Below are 19,246 nucleotides of genomic sequence, written 5' to 3'. Positions count from 1 at the left end.
AATTTCCCTCAGTCTCAGTTTACTTAAGTGTCAAGTGGATGGACTAGTTCCTTTGTACTCCAATTTAGGAGGAAAAAAAACAAAGCACAAAGCTGTGATACTTTTCAGTTCTATAGGCAACCTCACAATCTGACAAAAGCACCTCCATAAGCATAAGGTATATTCAGGGAAACAAGAAGAATAATATTCATTTGTAAAAATAATTCAGATAGCTAGGGAATGCGGTCATGCTTTTCAGCTTTAAAAATTTAATTTTCCTGACCACATGCTAAACCTCTTCATTTTCTTCTGGCAAAGCTAACAAGTAATGGGCTTGGGCAGTTTAAGGCACCACACCTCTCTTCTTATTAGAAAACATTCTAAATGGCTGGGTTATGGCTAAGAAGCTGTCTGCATTCGCCAGAAACAATCTCAAGGTTGAATTTGGGAGTTCATCCAATGAATTCCTGAATCGAAGCTGTTTGGCTCCAGTAATCTTGGCAAACAAAGGCAACCCACATGCACACATCTATCACAAATATTAATACTGCAGTAAGGGCCAAATTCCTAAAGCTCTGCAGTTCCAGAGATATATTGCGTACATGTTTTATTCAAACATGAATAAAAGCAGACTGAACCACTGTTTCAGCTGCAAGATGGCAGAGATTCACAAGCCATTTTGGTATGTTAAGGCTGGGATGTGTGAACTCTACCTACACCACATAAACTGGCAAAAGTTCTCATAGTTAATGGACTATGCTTTGAGGTGCTGGAGGATACAGTTGATTACTTTGTTAGATTTTTAAACCCAGAAGAACTGTATTCACATCCATGACCTTTAACCTGCAGAGAGAGAGGTTCCTGGTTCAAGTTAACTCATAGTTTCCCCAGCATCCCAGAATGCTTTGAAGCCCTGGGCTGGGCTGGACTGTCTGCTTCAGTGGAGCAGGGTTGTCCTCACACTGTTCCTCCCTAGCTGGAGCACCATTATTTCTCCGGCTGGCTGAGAAGGGGGTGGGAAACCCTGCTCCAGATTGCCTCTCACTGCTCCAGGAGCAGGAGGCATGGCCAGATGGTGGTAGCCTGAGGGGAAGCGGGGGGGGGGGGGCGTTAATCCCCACTCCTTCAAATAGGGGACCCGAGCCAGGGTCTGTCTAGTTTCCCCCTGGTCCTGCAGGCCCATGCCCAGCCCCAGCTCTGGGTAAGGAGGGCAGACGGTGGGGCTGGGCCCTTTCCAGCTGGTTGCAGCTTGAGCTGGGGCACAGGAGCTATGTACCTGGATTGCTCCCAGCTCCCTGGGCTGGGCTGGGCTGGGCTGTCATGGAGCTATTGCAGTGGGCAGGGCTTTTCCCCTCCTCTCCCCTCACCTTGGGGCCATGGCTGGGATACTCTGTGCAGCACTTCCTTGGGGCTCAGGGCTGGTCATATTTCCCTGCCCCACAAAAGCCTGGCAGGGTCTGTTTCCCCCTCCTTCTCCAGGCACACCCTGGCAGGGGTTCCTGCAGGCTAGGGTGAGGGTTTAACCCCCTCCCCAGTCGTACTCAGGCTGTGAATGCCTGGTCACATCCTTCCCCACCCAGCTCAGCTTCCCTGTGGAAGGAAAGGAAGGGCTTGCTGTAGTGCGCCCCCCCAGCTTCCAGCCTGACTGCTTGCAGCAGGCATCTGGCTGCATTTCCAGAATCAAAAGTGAATGTCTGTTCACTTGCTTGTTGGTTCAATCTATGACTAACCTGCAAAGATTGAATCACTTCAGACTTTGGCTTTTTGAATGTCTGAACTTAGTCAGGAGTATCACAAAGTTACTTTGTTGGCCAGGGGAGTCTTCCTACAAGTATATGTGACACACGACTCTCAAAAGATCAGATCCCCACATCCATTGGGAAGAATGCCTGGGCCAGGGAGACTGCTGCAGAAATGAATCCATTCCTAGCCTCTTTCATGCAAAGAAATGAGTCGTGGCACAAATGCGAGAGCCAGTTATGCTCTTTTACTTGGAAAACCTGGTGGGTCAGTAATGCACAACTGACTGTGGGATTAGGAGGGAGCCTGGGTCCAGGTACTAACACAATAATACCATTACCAGCTTGGAGTGGGTAAGAGAGTCTGTCCCTAATAGATGAAACTGAAATGCTACTAACTTCCTTTTCTTGGCCATTATTGTATTTCACTTAAAAACCTCAGACTAAGAAAACTGGATCATTGTGGTCTGAGGAAAAGGGGTGAGAGGGACGGGGATGGGGAGAATCTCGTCACAGGAATCTGTGTACATACATTGCTCTTCTCTCAATTACACAGCACAATCATTTACTCTTTGTAAATGATTTACTCTTGCCAAAAATGGAAAGGCTGAAAATAATTTCCCTTGTCCCCTGGCACTCTTACCAACCTGCCCGACAAGTTACCTTTTGGTTCCCTCTAGTGGATTAACTCTGCACTTCCCTTCTTCATCTTTGCAGAGAGAAAACATTTAATACCTGACATAGAGTGGAAGAGGGGTGACGGGCTAGTGAATCTTCTTCTCCGTACTGAGAAATGCATGTCTGAAGCCAGGTCTCCAAGCAGGCTACAATCAGGGGCCATAAGGTGTCAATATGCCAGGAGCATGTATGCACATCCTGGCCAACTGCAGCTATTTTTGGCAAATGGAAAGCTCTGTGCTTAACTTATTTAAATGATGACCTCAAAAATGATTTACTCACACTGAAAATGGAAAGGCTGTAAATAATCTCCCTTGTCACCTCATTCCATCATCAGTCACTGAATTTTTTTGCTTAACAATCTCAAGGTATATCAAATATTCCCATTACAAAGTGGGGCTGAGCAATGGTGCAACTCTGGGTCTGGCATCCCTACATACTGCTGAAATTGTGTTTCCATTTCTGTTGTATTCATCACCATTCTCACTTTGGTGGCACGTACACAGCCATAGTACTTCCAGCATTTAGTCTTGGGACTACAAGCCGTCCTGAGATCTTACGAGGACTCTTGAGAACCTGGAAAATCCACCCAGAAGCCCACAACAGGTAGCCACATTCCCAAGTGGAGCTCCACTTCTTCACATGCTCCTCAGCAAGTTATTGGCTTCCCATTCTTTAGGCTTAGGATTTAGTCAATGTAATCACCTCCTAAAGGAAAACAGAGTTTTTAGCCTCTTGGCAGCAGGAGAAGGGGGTGAGGTTCCTGATCAATTGTGGTTCGCAAGCTCAACTAACCCTTATTTTTCCCCCTGTTTGTTAAATTTTGTCCTGTTCCTAGGGCTGTCATAGGAATAAAATAAAACAAAAAAAACCCAATGAGAACCTGGCATTCCAAGGACCAAGCGAAAAAGCAGGTAAATGTCCAGTAAAAACAAATCTGCTCCAGTGACAAGGAGCTCATGTACATGCTGGGATTAAATATTCAGAAGCTTGAACACTTGCATGAATCAAAAGAGGCCTACCCCAAGGCCCAGTTCTCCTACATCCCTTATCAAGCCTCCTAAAAATGGCTGCCATGATAATATACTGGAGGTGCTTCATGAAGGGATGCACAATGGCCAGTGACTCCACTCTGGTATGTTTGAAGGATGACTGTGAAGACAGTTCCCTTACCAGGCATCCTGAGATGAGTGCACAGATCTGTTCTTCATACCCAGCAACTAAAGGGGTACCATTTTGCTGCTTCTCTCCTATGACACCCCATCTCCATCCTCTGTTCCAACTGTCCATGTAGGTGGAGAGAGTTCTAGGGAAGATGGCAGGTTGATCAGTCTCCTCCACAACATTATGACAGCTTTAAATGGCACTGTACATGTTGAAGTGATGGGAGCAAAGGCTTGGACTTTACTGTGAAGAGAGCACTTGGACTACATCCTCTGCTAGACTGCACTCAGAACAGTCAGAGCAGAAAGCGAGTCATATGCACCCCCAACCCAGCAAAGTGGTGCTGCTGTTTGCCTGGTATGTGACTGAACAGATAGGACCCAGTTGTCACAGCATGCATGTATATTGTAGCATTTTCACTGCTGGCAACATATTAGAAAGAGTCTTGGAGGTAATTCTGAAGAGCAGCCGGAGCCCTGAAGATAACAGAAATCCTGATGAAGTTTAGAGGAGTAGTATCAGTACCTCAGCTCTCATCCCAGAAGCCTCAACACCGCCTGAAACAATTGTCTACAAAGACTTAGTCAGTTGTCTTCTTAGCCTATACTGACCTCCAGTGTCTTCATCAAGGAGAAGGCTCATTTCTCACACTTGCTTCTTCAGGGCATTGCTGCATTTTCCCCTCTGTTGCCATGGTCTTTGCTCCTTGTCCTCCCTTGCCTGACAGTGTTGCAGCACGTTGACCAACTGACTGGTTCATCCCGCAAGGGCAAGTGCCAGGGAAATGCACTGTACAGTTGTGGCACTACTGATCACAGTGTTAAAAATCACAACAAAACAGGGTGTTCTCTGCAACTGCTCCTAATGTGCAGTAGCCGATTACTATTCTTGCTGTTAGCTATACTGTTGCATATATTCTTTCAACATATATTGATATTTAAAAAAAAAATGCAACTAGTTTGTTTTGTCCCCCCTCTATGTTTGGAAGCAGTGTAAATGTGAGCACTCACTATGTTTTTTTTCCTTACATTTCAGGTACAACAAAGAAGAATCCAGCTGTAAATAATGATGGCTTTCCAGTTGTGTCTATGTAGTAAGATTCAGTCACAATGAGGTAATACTCATGTCAGAAGCAACCAGGATTTCTCTTCCAGACACCCTTGGAGACAAGTGTAGATGAAAATTATGCTCTTCTGTTATCTTATTAACAAATACTGGTAGGAGCTCATGACAGCTTCATACTATTGAATCCAGGTTTGCAAAGGAAAATGCTCCTCCATCCCTCCCCCTCAACTGCAATGAGATGTTGCAAAAGCTAAATTATGACAAGAATGCTTAACAAAATGGATAGCTTTTCTGTCATATTGTACCATGTGACAGTCTTTCAGGCAACTGAAAACACTTTTTTTTTTTAAAGTGAAGGTATGTGATGAATAAGAATTACATATGATTTAAATAATTTAGACAACTTTACTTCTTTTGAAAAATCTGAATCTCTCCAACTTTACAAAAATGGTGCATTTTATTGTAACAGTTTAATCTTAAACTCAACTGTGCATATTACATGTGTGTGTGTATATATATATATATATACACACCAAGATTTACTACTTGAACTAAGACGTTCTGTAAATAGGGAGATAAAATTACTAGAAAGTATCAAAGACTTTGCCCTATCCCATCCAAAGATGTTTGTTTACCATGTACCATAATTGGTATCAAACATGGTGTTTGAGAATTACTATTAAAAAGATAGGTTGTTCATTTCTGTTTTAGGGGAAGGAAAACAATGTTTATGTATCAAACAACTGCTGTACTGAATGCTGTACAGAATTTTATTTTTCTAATTTAGAACCCAATCTCAGAACATGAGGTAACCACCAACCTACCTTTGATTTGCTATGGTGGTTTAAGCCAAGAGAGTCCTTATTTTTGTATGACAGTTGTAGCCTGTGTTCAATTACAAATTTTCACATACCGTCATGGCATACAGCATTAAGACTAGGTAAATAAAAATTCTTTGGTGATGTAGTGGTTCTTTCTGGCCTTCAAAAGAATGAAGAGGCCATTAGATCATCTTGTCCAGTTTTCTGCTTCAGGCAGGGCTTAACATCTGATGCTTTAGTGCTTGGTGGAAAAGCTTCCTGTTAATGCATGCAGAAAATTGTTTGATGTAGTTAGAGAGAAAAGAATGAGGTGATGGATTATAATTCCTTCCCAACTCCCCTAATCATTTATGTCTTGAAGTAAGCAATGTTACATTTCACGTACATACTTACTGCTATTAGTTGCTAAATCCCTTGCCCTTTTTAAAACACAATCAGCCACATTAGTTTGGCCTTGTCAATACTTCGCAGAATCTGAATTGATTCAAGACATATGGCAACAAGAACATAATTCACCAAAGGGTCAGATATGGCATGTGCTTTCCAGAAAAGCTTTCCTGGGGTAGCTATGGAATAAAAATTCTTCCTCAGGGCAATAACGTTTCCAGTACAGGCCATCTTTCAGCATGGAAGATTTTACACTAAAAACCAGTCTTCTCAAGTATACATAACTACCCATGACCGTCCAACTGCAGGCTGCTAGGGATTTGCCATTTAGAATATAAAGGGCCCCAAATCCCAAACAACTCGTCACATAAGCATCCCTTCAGAAATGCTATGACACGCTATCCGTGGACTAATCAAATAACAACAAACATAAGGCTTATGTTCCAGCAACAGAGCACAGTTATATAAGAACTTTTTGTCCTTCACAACCTCTCTTCCTTTGGAATTATTCAGCTGGCTTTCTCTTTGCCACGTTTACTCCCTATCTCTGCAATTTTGTTGGCTGATGAGAGCAAAAGCCAGGATTTCTCCATACCATTAACATATTTCAAACCTCATACCTCCATTGCTTGCAGGCTAAATAAGAAGAGAGAGGGAGGAAAAAGCAAAGTAATAGAAGTAGAGAAGTCACTTAGCTCTTCATCTGCTCCTCTCAAAGTACTTGTCAGTACTACTACTCCCCTTTTTCAGAGGCATAGAGTGCTGAAGTGACTTGTCTAAGTGTCCTGGTTTCCCTTTCCAGAGTCTGCTGGTTTCTTCCCATTTTCTTCCACTCCTGTCCCACTCACTTCCTGGCTCTACCTATTGATTTCCCTTTGTTCCTCAGCTGACTAGGCTAAAAATACCTTGTACTTTTCTTTCCTACTCCCCATCCTCCATCATAGGCCCTTGCCCAAATAGTCACACTGGGGAGGTCGTTTAGAGTCCTTCTATTTTCTTCATACTACTTACACTCCGTGGCTTTTTCTGCCAAGGAGGTTTTCTTACATTTTTTAATCACTACATCAGTGCTAGTACAGGCTCCTCCTGCGTCTCCTATTTTTTTTTTTTATGATTCTACAAGTTTCTACAAGGAGGACTTAGTAAGTACCTTTTAATGACTAGCCTAACTAGGGGGTGGTTAAGCATTTGAATGGATTAGCTGGGGGGAAGAGGGTGTGAAATTTGTCCCTAGGAGTTTTTAAGTAGAGATGCGACAAAATATGGCTCGAATGGTTTAGATGCTGATGACCCTGCTATGAGCAAAGGCTGAGCTAGATGACCTCTTGAAGTCCCTTCCAGCTCTCTTTTTCTATGAATGCGTGTTGTTCTGTGGTGTACTTGTAAAGGCTGGTTGACTGTGTTCTTACCACACTTGTCCAAGTCTAGCATTTACACATGAATCCCTATACACTCTTTTTTAGCGGAAACAGAGCAGTTTAAAAGTCTGCTATAATCTATGTCCTGACAGTCTTTTAGTTCAGGCAGCAAGAGTCAGATTTTTAGATTCAGAGGTTATGGTTCAGCTATTTATCATTACTATAAAAAGGATATGCAGGGTCACTGCATTAGATGCATATGGCAGCCACTGGGTTATTCCAACTCCTTCAATTACCACTGCCCAGTGAAGCTGTGTGCTGGTTGTAACAGGGGGAAGTTTGAAAATGTTCAGTATGGAAAATAATTTACTTAAATCTACCTTTATTTGAGGAAAAAAAAAGTGAATCTCTCTCATGACCCATGTTGAATCAGATAGCATCCCAAATACCTGCAGCACACTGGTTTGGAAACTGACATTCGGTCTAAACGGTTGCACTGGACATGTTTTCTTTTCTTGGGTGCAAAATTAAGAGTATCTTGGTATGTTCAGCCTGTATAATGTGAATCTCCATTGTAATATCCAGTTTGACTTACTTGGGTGTCTTTATCTAATGGATTAGCAAGTCTGTTTAGTTTAGACATCTTCAAGACCTATTACATTTTAAATGACTGGCATGTAGGAAGTAAGATGAATGAAGAAAGCCTATGAATAGGTTTTAAGATTGTTAGATTTCTTTTGTGGCTAAAGATACATTTGGTCAGTTTCGATTAAACCAGACATGTTTTTCTTGGTCCTGCACCCCAAGATGTGTAAAGGGAGTGTTACTGGATTTGTTGTTTGCTTATACACAAGATCATAGATCCAAAGAAATGGGTAGTTTCTTAAGTATTAAAAGCAACCTGTGAAGATTGAGAGAGAAACATGTTTGCATCATAGGTCTCTTCTGGTCCGTTGTGATGAAGACAGAGTCTCTGAAAGGAATATTTGTGCTGACTAAATCAAGTGTCATTCCCACTTTTATTGCAAAACTCATTGAGGATCTCAAAGATATATGTTGATTTCTCAGCTGTTGACACTTTAATGAATTGTCTTCCAAATTTTATAGCACGGGAGTAGAACACTTATAAAACACTGAATGCTTATAAAAATTATATATAGTCTGAATAAAAATAACTTTTCAATAAAACCATCAGGTTTTACTTGCATAATATCTGGTATTTGACCAACCAAAGAGGCTACCACTTTTCCAAGAGAAACCGGGTAGACCAGGCACACATTTTTAATCTGAGACATGCCAAATGTTGTTGGTTTTGGACGAGGCTCACAATTTTCATGGCTTCTTTGTATATCATAAAAAGGGTATAAACTACTCCTCCTTTCCTTAAAGAATATATATTACCAGATATAATTCAGTGGAGTTTTGAGGATTGGCAAAAATAGATATGGAAATACTTTTCTATGCATTATGTAAGTTAGCACAACTGTCAAAGGAGTTATGACTGCACATACCAACAATGACAATTTAAGATGTTAAAAAATGATACATTAGAACAACACGAATGATATTGATAAGATGTAAAATACAATTTAAAGCATTTCATTATAATGTTATACTAGTCTACTAAAATTCTTTTTGTCTGAAAGTAACATCAACATATTTTGAGTTCTATCAGATACAACATTAATGATGCATAATTTACAATTTTGTAAGTGCTAGCTAGGGTGGATGCAAAATTTGTCATTAAAAGAGAGGATGAAAAGTTAAGCACTAAGTAGGGCCTAGCAACCAAAGGATGTTTGGGAATGTAGTAAAAAAAAGTTTATCATGCCATTCTTCTCTGCATCAAATTTGGTGTTTACCTTCTAGATTACTGTTTTCGCTCAATAAGTCAGTTGAAAAATGTTTTTTGCATTAGAAAAACCTTAAGTGCAGTTTCTAAAATATGAATAGTCAATCTGTTGAATTTTCAGTATCTCTGATTTAACATGTAACTAAACTGCATACATTTTTATGCTGCTTAACATATTTTGTTAACTATTTTTCATATTTATCATAGCTAATGTATAGTATGTTGTATGTATTATATTTTAGTTATCATATTCTACATTGCACATTAAAATCACTTGAATCCTATGTTACGTTTGGCCTCTTTTAAACATCATGCTATTGATTTATTTTACATGCCATTAATGATTTAATATGTTATAGCATTGAAAATCCATTATTCAAGAATGTCTAATGCTTCTGAGTTTTATTTAAATCCTCAACAGATTTCCTTCATTCTGATGTGGCCTTGTCTAGACAAACTACAGCCCCTCTCTTACTAGGACTTCTCCATTAGGTAGAAGTACATGTTTCTTTGTATACATCAGTTAAATAGCACAAGGTTTTCTGGTGAAAGAATACCAGTTCATTATAATTAGATACTTTGGAACTCGTATATACACTGAGGATTACATTGTTATCTGGAACTGGCTCATTTCCTAAATTTAAGCAGGTCCTGCTCAGAGAAGAGGCTTTCCTCAAAACATTTGGAGGAGCTACTCTAAATGTACTTACTCAAAGAAACCTCTGGCTCAACCCTGTGCAAAGCAGTAAGCAGTGCACCTTGCAGTTTTTCCTAAAAAGCATTCCTAAGAAACTTACTGGACAGGAACTCATCTTCCAATATATCTATGAAGTGCCTAGCATAAGTTCAGTGCCATGTTAATAGTGCATAATTTTTAACTAAAGAGAAATTCTTAGTTCCTCTTTGAAGGAGAGAGGAAAGTATAAGAAAGAGAGACTGAGATTCTGAGTAAGAGGGACTGGGGTTCTAAATCAAAGGATACTCTCTGAAGGTAAACTCAGCCGCATGCGTACTTTCCGATTGTGGGACTTCTATTAAAGCCAGTAGCTCTGCAGATAGCTGGCAAAGGATCAGATAAGGAATAACCAAGATTTTTTGCTGTCTAAATTTTAATACTACATTTCTTAACTTACTTCTGTATCTTATTTGCAATGTGTGTGGCTACATAATGCTATAGCTTTCAAAACAAAAAATGGCTTAACACAGTGCTACAGGAGTCAGCAGAAGTGCTCTTTCAGGTTTTAAATGTGAACAGAATATTAAAGAGCTATTTAACAGAGAACTGTTAAAGGAAACTAACTATTCTCAAACCATAACACTCCATAGTCTTCAGTTACTGTAGTCAAATCATAAACAGCACAAACACCAACTGAACATTCATAACAGCCATTTCTTTAAAGTGTATTTGCTGACAAGAGGCCTGCCACAATGCTCTGCATATAGCCTGAAGGACCCCGAGATCCCAAGGAAGTTAACAGACATTCAAGCAGCTCAGCCCATCTCTGAATGGAAGCCTTAAAAAGTTGTTTAATCACATTAGAGTAGTTGAATAGCTTTTGCCATAAGCATTCCTTCATTCATTCACAAGGGATTTACATCAACAATTTGTGATAATGCTAACATTAACTTAGGCTTCTATTAATGCTAATCAGAACAATAATATGCAAATCTCAAACATGGATGGAAAAGACAGATTCTTCCAGGCTGAACATTAAATAAACTGAAAACTAGATACAACATTAATTACAAGGTATACCAAGCCGGATCCAAGTTTGTGCCAAACACCGCAAGCTCCCTTAAGTGGGCTTTTACCAAAAGTGGAGTGCATTAAGCACCTTAAAAAAAATATCAGGCAGAGTGTAAAATGCAGTATGCAGTAAAACTAAGGAATAGGTTCAGTGAAGTTGACAATGTGGTAAAAAACGTATCTTTCTCGTCTCTTATGGAATAGGAAAAGGCACGCATTACAGTGATTGTGAATTAGTTGAATAAGCAGCACGCAAGAAAATGTGGGTTTGTGTTAGGGCGTACAGAGTGCAAGTCTGAGGACTGTCCCCTGTACTAATGTATAGTATATATTTTCTGCATGAATATGCATATTAACCACACAGATTGATTAGGCAAAGCAGTTGTGTAAAAGCAGAATGCAGATGTCTTCAGCTGCATAGTGAAGTTGTATAGTTTGCTCACTTACATGCATGTTCCAACAAATCATTATGTCAATGCAGCTCATTGTAGTCATCTTTTAAAAATAAAAGTAGTGTTATATTTATTAGACATACTGTTTTACCTACTTTAAAAACATCAAACATTTTTCAGCTAAACAGTTTTTGTGCCTGTGAGTGACTTAAACTTTTTATCACTGTGTAACCTGCTTATAATAAGTGCTGTATTTGTCATTTGGATACTCTTATACTTGCCTTGAATTTCTATGGTTTAAGTATAATAAAACATGCAGTCTCATGAGCAAGACAGTATGGAACAGCAAAATTTGAAAAAACTGCTAACTTGTTCTCAAACAATTATCCAGCTGTTTGTGCTCTTCTGGGCAATCATCCTATTAGACTTTTTAAAGAAGTCATCAGTTAGTATTCAAATGTGTCAAACGAGCTGGGCCCCTTCAGGATCAGCATTTTAAACTCATCTGAGTAGCATTTATAATTCCAAGGGTACAATACACATCAACTTTGGGCTGCTTTTGAATGCTGTTTTCTAACATGCTGTTTCTTAAAGAGTAAATGGATGTTTTGTTTATTCCCTGTGCCTGTGTTTATTCTGTCAGGTTCTTTGTAGTCATGTCTCTACCTGCACTAGTAGCAACAACAGAGCATTGTGATGGGTGCTGCTGCATTTCAGCCCCAAATGCTCAGCAATATGCTGGGTGTGCCCAATACTACTGAAAGAAGTCATGCAGTGCTCCAGGCATGAGGCTCTAGCCAAGGGGTGGGCAACTATTTTGGGCAGAGGGCTGCTTACTGAGTTTTGGCAAGCCATTGAGAGCCACATGACTGGTAGGCCAGGGAAGATAAATATTAATTTTTAAAGTTTTTTTTAGGGGCCCCGCAAGCTGGATAGAATGGCCTGGCAAGCCGCATTTTGCTTACCCCTGCTCCAGCCCCTAACAGGTTTCACTCTAAATATTCAGACTGAGGAATAAAAGGATTGCACTCCCAAGGAGTGCCAGAAATAAAACATACAAGCCCCTTTGCTGTGCTTTATTTAATTTAACAATGACAATAAATGTATCAACACCTGCTAACCCAGTGCATTAGGGCACTGGGGAACAGAGGGTTCCTCCACACCACCTTCTAACCCTGCTAGCTACTGGCAGCTCTCAACATCTCTACCAGCCTGCCTCCCCACTACTCTTGCACTACTTTCCTGTCCTGAGCTGAAACAGTCACTGCCTTCTGCTGGCTGGAGTCTGACTTGTGGGATTACCATGTCCTGATCTTTCAGGCTTCTTCAGCCACAAGGACCTTTCAAGGACTTCATTCAAACAATCCCATTCTCAGCTATTAGCACCTTTGGGCTCCTTTGAGAACTCACCGGGGGTCAGGGAGCAGCTCTGAACGCAGGCCCACTGTTCAGCAGGTATTGAAGTGAAGAGCAATTTCCAAAGTTAAACTCCCAACAACACCTGGAGCTGTTTCCAGAGCCTGGTGGCCCCTAACTCACAGAAAAATACACCCGTGTCCTTGCATTTAACTGAAGCCCTGCTGAGCTAATCATGTGGACCTCCAGGTGTTCCTTGAGGAACAATTAGTCTTGATTACCCTGCCCTGTTGTGAGGGCTAGAGTGAGGCAGGGCCCAGGTGCTGCATCAGCACCAGCTCTTACAGCCGCACCTATGAACCTCTGGATTTGCCAGCCAAGGACAGCATGGCCACGTCCCTCCACCTTTCTAAATGGGAAGGAATAAAAAGTGTATTTTCTTCTCTCTAAGGTTCTAGCAGAGGGGTACAGAAATCTTAAAAGTGGGGCTGGCTGCAGTTCCCTCCTGATAGTGCTTCTCAGCTATTCCTAACAGGAGTTTACTTGCAGCTGACATGCAGGTGCAGTCAGAATGATGGTCCAGCTTTCCTCCTGCCAGGAAGAAGAAAGGTGAGTCCTCTCTGTAGGTATGGGACATGTGGGAAGAGCTGGGAAGGATCCCTGGCAAGTGAAAGATACTGTTAGGCTTCAGGACAGACTTGCTGAGTTATGGAGTGTGGGGGCACACATATGGGGCATGTGCACCTCTAATATAGGTGTGGCATCTGGTATTACTGGGGGCCTTTTAAGGAGCTTTTTCTACAGCCGAGATGAGATCCCATCCTCCTAGTCTTTTTTTCAAAACCTATGGCTCTGCTATGCTGGTTAGAGTAGAATTATGTCTCTTAGGAAGGAGTGGGTCTAGAAAAAGCCACCTTGCTGGAATAAGACTGGCTGATGTTTTCAGAAAGTATTTCTTCAGAAAGTTCTACTACTCCCCAGCTTCTATTCACCATTTTCTAAGGAGCCTTTCAATAGGCTAAAAGAAGATTAAATTCACTTGTGAATGGGCCCCCATTTCCTAAAGAAAGGAGTATGTCACAGTGGTGTATTTACACTAGTTCTGAACTAGAAGAGACTATTTTAAGCCAAACCACAAGCTGCTGCTTGAAACCTGAGCTTGAACCTTTTTCTCGATGTTCAGAAAAACTTGAGTTAAATTTCAAAACAACCAGCTTTCACTTTTGCCTATCTCCAAGTTTCCTTGGTCTGTCTGGGACAAGAACCAGATGTGATAGGAATGAAGCTTGGGAAAAAAAAAAAAGGGGGGGGGGGGGAGGAAGAGAGGGTGTTTTGGACCCAATCAGAAGCAGCAAAAACTTGCAAAAAAAGCCACCTACTTGTAAAATTTTCAGCCCAGTTTTGCAAGGCTTGTGTGGTCTGTACAGTGCAAATAAACACCCAGTTCCAGGCTGCCTATTGCTTAGCTGAACTATAGCTCTGAAACTTTTGAGTTCAGCTTTTTCTTCGTCATCCAACACCAAAAATCTCTCATAAAGCACTAGAAATAACCTGCTTACACTTTTTCTGCACACCTCATTGTTTGTGAATCGGGCCCAAAACTTTCTTTCCTGTAGTATCTCATCTCATGCAACGAAACAGCCTTTCTTGCTGCCCCCCACCACCCAAACCAAATGATATTTCCTGCAGAATTAAGTCACATCTAAACCTGATGAAGAGCACATTTTATTTCTGAAAAACATTAGATTGTATTCATATTTTGGCAGGACCATGCGACAGTGGACTGGCTCCCTGTCCAGGGGGAGCTTGATATGAATATGAAGTGTGCTTCTCTGGTTTACTTGCATCAAACCCTGGGTGTTTTCTGCAAAATTTTTGGGTTGTGCACCCTCCCCCCAACAAAAAACAGAAACAAAACCCCAACAAAATAAAACTTGTATCTTTGGAAGGATAGGCTATAGGGCCAAAATGTGGTACATAGAGGCTTTTTGTTGGTCTTTGCCAAGCAGGCCAGCATAAAAAAGGCAGTGGAATTTTGCAGCTCTGAGGAAATACTGTAAACAATAGCGTGCTCTTGCACAGCCCTTTTTACCCATGAATCTCAAAGTGCTTCACAAAGGAGCAGTGGGTATCACTATTTCCCTTTTACATCTTGGGAAACTTGCTAGGGTTGGGGAGATCCAGGGTCACAGCAAGACAGTAGAAGAGCTGTGACTTGGATTGATGAGCAGATGGGTTAGATGGCTGACTATGGGTTATATTTCCAAGTGCCAGGCCCCAGGCTCCCGTGCTGTGCTGTGGTGTTTGATTGTGCCCTTTCCCTCTTATCAAATGACTCTGAAAGCCTGTAATGGGTTGCCAAGCGTTGGTTGTCTCTTGCAACACTTGCATCTGGCAGTGCAGTCACGCATTCTCACATTCAGAGGGGGCAAAGGAAGGCAGTAGGAGTTTGCCAGCAGTTTATATGCTCCTGTCACATGGTCTAGCTATGATAGCTGCTCTGCAGGCAGTACTTTTGCTTCATCCCTCTTTCCCTGCTGGATCAGAAATAGCCAAGGGCTGACTTCAGTAGCAGAGGGGCCAGTACCAGCCAAATATTTTGACCCTACCAGATGTGCCAGCAGGCACTCCTGCAAAGGACGTGTTGCTTAGATCATGCAGTGAGCGTACTACACTGATGCCAGCCAATGCCTACTCCATTTAGCATACGTAACTACCCTTAGCTTACCCTTATGAGAGCCTCCAGATTTCCCACAGTTTCTCTCCTTTGCTGCAGCACTCCAAGATGCACCTACCAAGTAGAGTGCATCTCCATAGTCTGATCACATGGCCTTTCTCTCCAGCATTGCTTGGGGGAAAGTGTGTTGCCCTTAAGGTGTCATTTGTGGCTTTACACAAAATACTTCATCAAGTAACTTGCATAAATTGTCAAATGATCTTGACAGCTCTGTGTGCAAAGCTCAGATCAGGCATGCTGGGAGCACTGTAGTGGACCTTACTAAGGTGTTTCATTCCACATATGTTCTTATTATAGTGCTCATTACCTGTATATAGTGAATTATTTTGGCATGATGTTGTAGCTGTGATCAGGCATTGTGGGAAAAGCAAGGATTTTTGTGGATGATACCTTATAATGGACCAAACACATGGTTGGGATAGACTTGGATAAGCTTTTGAATGTAAAGCAGCCTTTTTTCAGGTCAGAAAACTTGTCTAAGTCCAGGAGTAACCAACCTGCAGCATGGGTGCCACAAATGGCACAGGCAACCTCTGTGTGGTATGTAGCAGATGAAGGAGCACAAGGAGCAGGAAGCAAAGTTGCAGATTGGGCAAGGAGCACAAGGGAAGAAGGAAGCAGAACAGCTTGGGAACAGGCAACAGAGCAGCAGATTGGGGAAGAGGAAGGAGTGTGGAGTGGTGCTTGGGGAGGTTATGGGGTTAATTTATGGTATGCGTGCTTAAAAGGTTGGCCCAAACTGTCCAAGCCTATCTCAGCCATGCAATCAGTCCAGTAAAAAATGTTGCCCACAAAAATCCTTGCTTCTCGTATGTTGCTATGTGCTTATGTATGAAGATGAGGTTAAAGGGGAGTCTCTTGCAGGAGGCAGTAGGAAGCAGGAGGTAGTAGGTTTGTGATGGTCCTTTTTTCCTGGGGTGGCCAGTTCTTTCCACCTACTTGGGCTTCCTTAGGGAAGCTCTGTCTCTCTTGCTCAGACAAAATTAAGTCTTAAAACGGACATTCCTTTATGCCAGACAGGTGGATCCTGGAGCTTTAGATGATTGCCTAGGTGCCCTCATAGATTGCATCCACGCATGTGTGGACATTTGGTTCCCTGGGGACAACTAGCAGTGGGGATACCTTGTGCCGTCCCTAGTTATTCCCGCGGAATACCCGTGCCACAGAGCGCTGGTGCTTGGCAAGTTACCCTGGGTGGGGTAGGGGAGGCTGGAGCCAGCACTGGGCTCACCCCAGAAGCCTTATCTGGGGTCCTGGGGGCCTCTTGGGGTTGCAGCAGCAGCGATCTTGCTGTGCGGACCCTGGCCAGCAGCCACAGCGCAGCTCCAGTTCTGAGTGGTGCATGCTGCCCCCATGTCTGCCGCAATGCTTTTTTCCCCCAGCGGTTAAAAAAGCCCCCTGCGCTGCTCCCCACAACGTGGAGAACAGCTGAACATGCAGTATATGGTGCTGCAGATGTGTCTGTGGTGCAACATAGCATATGGCTGCGCTCATCTGGACGTGGCCATCGTATATTTATTGAGCACTCTTAAGGCTTGTGATCTTGAATTGGAGGTTAGTGACTCCTATATACTTCCTGTTAAATTTGGGCATAGAAATAATCACATTAGGAAAGACTCTTTCTTATGCAGCCTGGCATAATTGATATTCTCTGATTTACCTGGATTGTTAAAGGGAGTGTTTGGTTAGTGTTGTGGAAGAATATTTTGTGTAAGCCAAAAAGTGATGCGTTGCAAACACCAGGAAACTGTTCATCATTCAAGACCATTGAAATCTGTGGGAGAAAGACAGACAGATTATTGATCCGTATTATACTTGTGACTGTCCATTGAAGCACATCACTAAGATTTTTGGGAAGGAATGAGTTCAGAAAATGTACTGGAGGGTAAACTGCAGAGAAGTTTGTCCCCAGGAATCATACTATTTTAAATGAGATATCTCCATGTAAAGACAAAGGCAGAGGTTTACCATAATGGTACTTCTGAAATTTAACATAATAAATGAATCAAATCGTGCATAAAACTGGTAACCTTCAGCTATAAGCATCTGAGACATCAATGCAACTCCTTGGAGAAAACGACCATACCCCACTGTGATATGCAATTATCACCATACTGCCTGAATCACAAGTCCAATGTTTTGTTTTGCATTAGGCTGTTGATTCACGTTTTGAAGCAGCTGTCTAGCTAGTTACGATTATAATACGGCTCTCCGGCTTCTTCAGCACAAAGTGTACTATCAAGAAGTGGCTCAAGTTTTTGTGTGTTCTTTTTTTTATTTATTTAATTAAAAATGCTTCATAGCAGAAACATGATGTCACACTTCAGAAAGTGCATTTAAGGTCCTGTCAGGTCATGCAGAGTTCCCAGTTCCACAGATCTCTTCCACACGGCCCCCACAGCAGCTGCTCATGAGAGCTTTGGGGAGGGTGCTGCTTCCCTCCTACCCCCCCGATTGGAAAAAAAGAAACTAGGGACTTTCCTTTCAAACAGGTTGGGAATTCTTTTTAAATATAATACTTCATTTTCCCCAGGCTGTCCTAGGTGCATTATAAGGTTGACTTTGTTTTAAATAAGCTCATAAAATAATTATAAATGGGTAGTCATCCTTCTGTGGGACTGGTGTTTTTGTCAGAGCCCTTCAATAATCAGTTGACTTAACACTGTTCAGTATCTTTATCAGGGAGCTGAGAAAAATCCATAAGTCCCTGGTAATAACTGCAGATGACAAATTGTTGGAGTGGTAATTGATGATGGGGACAGGTCCACATACAGCATGATCTGCATCGCTTGCAGAAGTGCATTATCTGGAATTATGCATTTTAATACAGCTATATTCAGGTAGGCTTGAAGTGCATAGGTCATGCAAAATGGACTACAGTGGAATGCAGTGACCCTGAAATGGACTTGAAGGTCATAATAGATAAGCTCCCAGTATGGTGCCACAGCTAAGAGGGCTAACACAGTACATGAAAACTTAAGCAGTAGAATAGCAAGTAGGATTTGTGTATATAGCATTAGTGAGATCATTAATGCAATACTGTGCTCTGTTTTGGTGCTCACACTTCAAAAAAGGTTGTTGACAAATTGGAAGATTTAGGAAAATACAGGAATGTTTTCCAAGCTTCAAAATCACATCCCAGTAACGGGTTAAAGAAGCTTGGTTTCCTTAAGTTTATTCAGAGAAAGGTGAGAGGTGACTTGCATTCTGCATGCACCTATAATATTGCCAACAGACAGTTCTTTAACCACTTTAACCAAGGCAAAAGGAAGTATAATGAGATCAATGGTTAGAAGCTGAAAATAAAACAGTCGGGCTAGAAATAAAACTTGAACTTCAACTGTGCAGGTAACTTAGCTGTTTGGAACAAATTTCCAATTAATTCTTTAGCATGTGTAGTCTTTAAGCCAAGACTGGATAGCTCTGTCAAGGAACGGTACATCTGAAACGGGAGTGGATTCTGAAGCTACTGGGTGAGGTCCTAGGATATGTGTTCGGAAAGAGTTCAAGCTGGATTGTAAAGATTCTTAGAAAGATTTGCAGCCTTGGATATATATGACTGAATCTATCCAAAGGGGTGGCTATGAAGGCTCTGAACTTCTTTCTCAGGGCAAAGGTAAGAATAGTGTCACAGTGAACCAATGGACTGAGAGGCATTGGCTGTATTTTTAACATCTAGCTCTGTGGATCTAATCCTGGATCACTCAGTGAGAGCAACATGTGTCCATCTGTGTGCTGCTGGAGCAGCTGGGCAGTTTTTAATGGGAACTAGAGCATGAATTAAATGTGGGGAAGTCAGGTGAATTTTGTAGGCTGTAGAAGTAGCCAGAAGAAATGCTAAAGATTTATACGGTCTCTTGTTTTTGATAGAAGGTTTAGTGTTGAACTTCACAGTGCAGTGCAGAACGCTTGATGAGATGGGCTCCAATTAAATGAACATGTTTTTTGTTTATCTTCATATAAAGACACCA

General features: G+C 41.8%; 1 protein-coding gene across 1 annotated transcript in view; it reads left to right on the top strand.

Moving 5' to 3' along the window:
- The window catches only part of AMER3 (APC membrane recruitment protein 3), a 58,413-nt gene extending 49,402 nt beyond the window's left edge, over nt 1-9,011 (top strand). The window contains exon 3 of the mRNA XM_019542931.1: nt 4,596-9,011. The gene's annotated coding sequence lies outside the window, so the exon portion shown is untranslated. The remainder of the gene's footprint in view (nt 1-4,595) is intronic.
- The last annotated feature ends 10,235 nt before the right edge of the window (nt 9,012-19,246 follow it).

This window comes from Crocodylus porosus, unplaced genomic scaffold (assembly GCF_001723895.1).
Source record: "Crocodylus porosus isolate Cpor-Errol unplaced genomic scaffold, CroPor_comp1, whole genome shotgun sequence".
NCBI classification, from domain to species: Eukaryota; Metazoa; Chordata; order Crocodylia; family Crocodylidae; genus Crocodylus; species Crocodylus porosus.
This window is presented reverse-complemented; position numbering and strand designations above follow the sequence as displayed.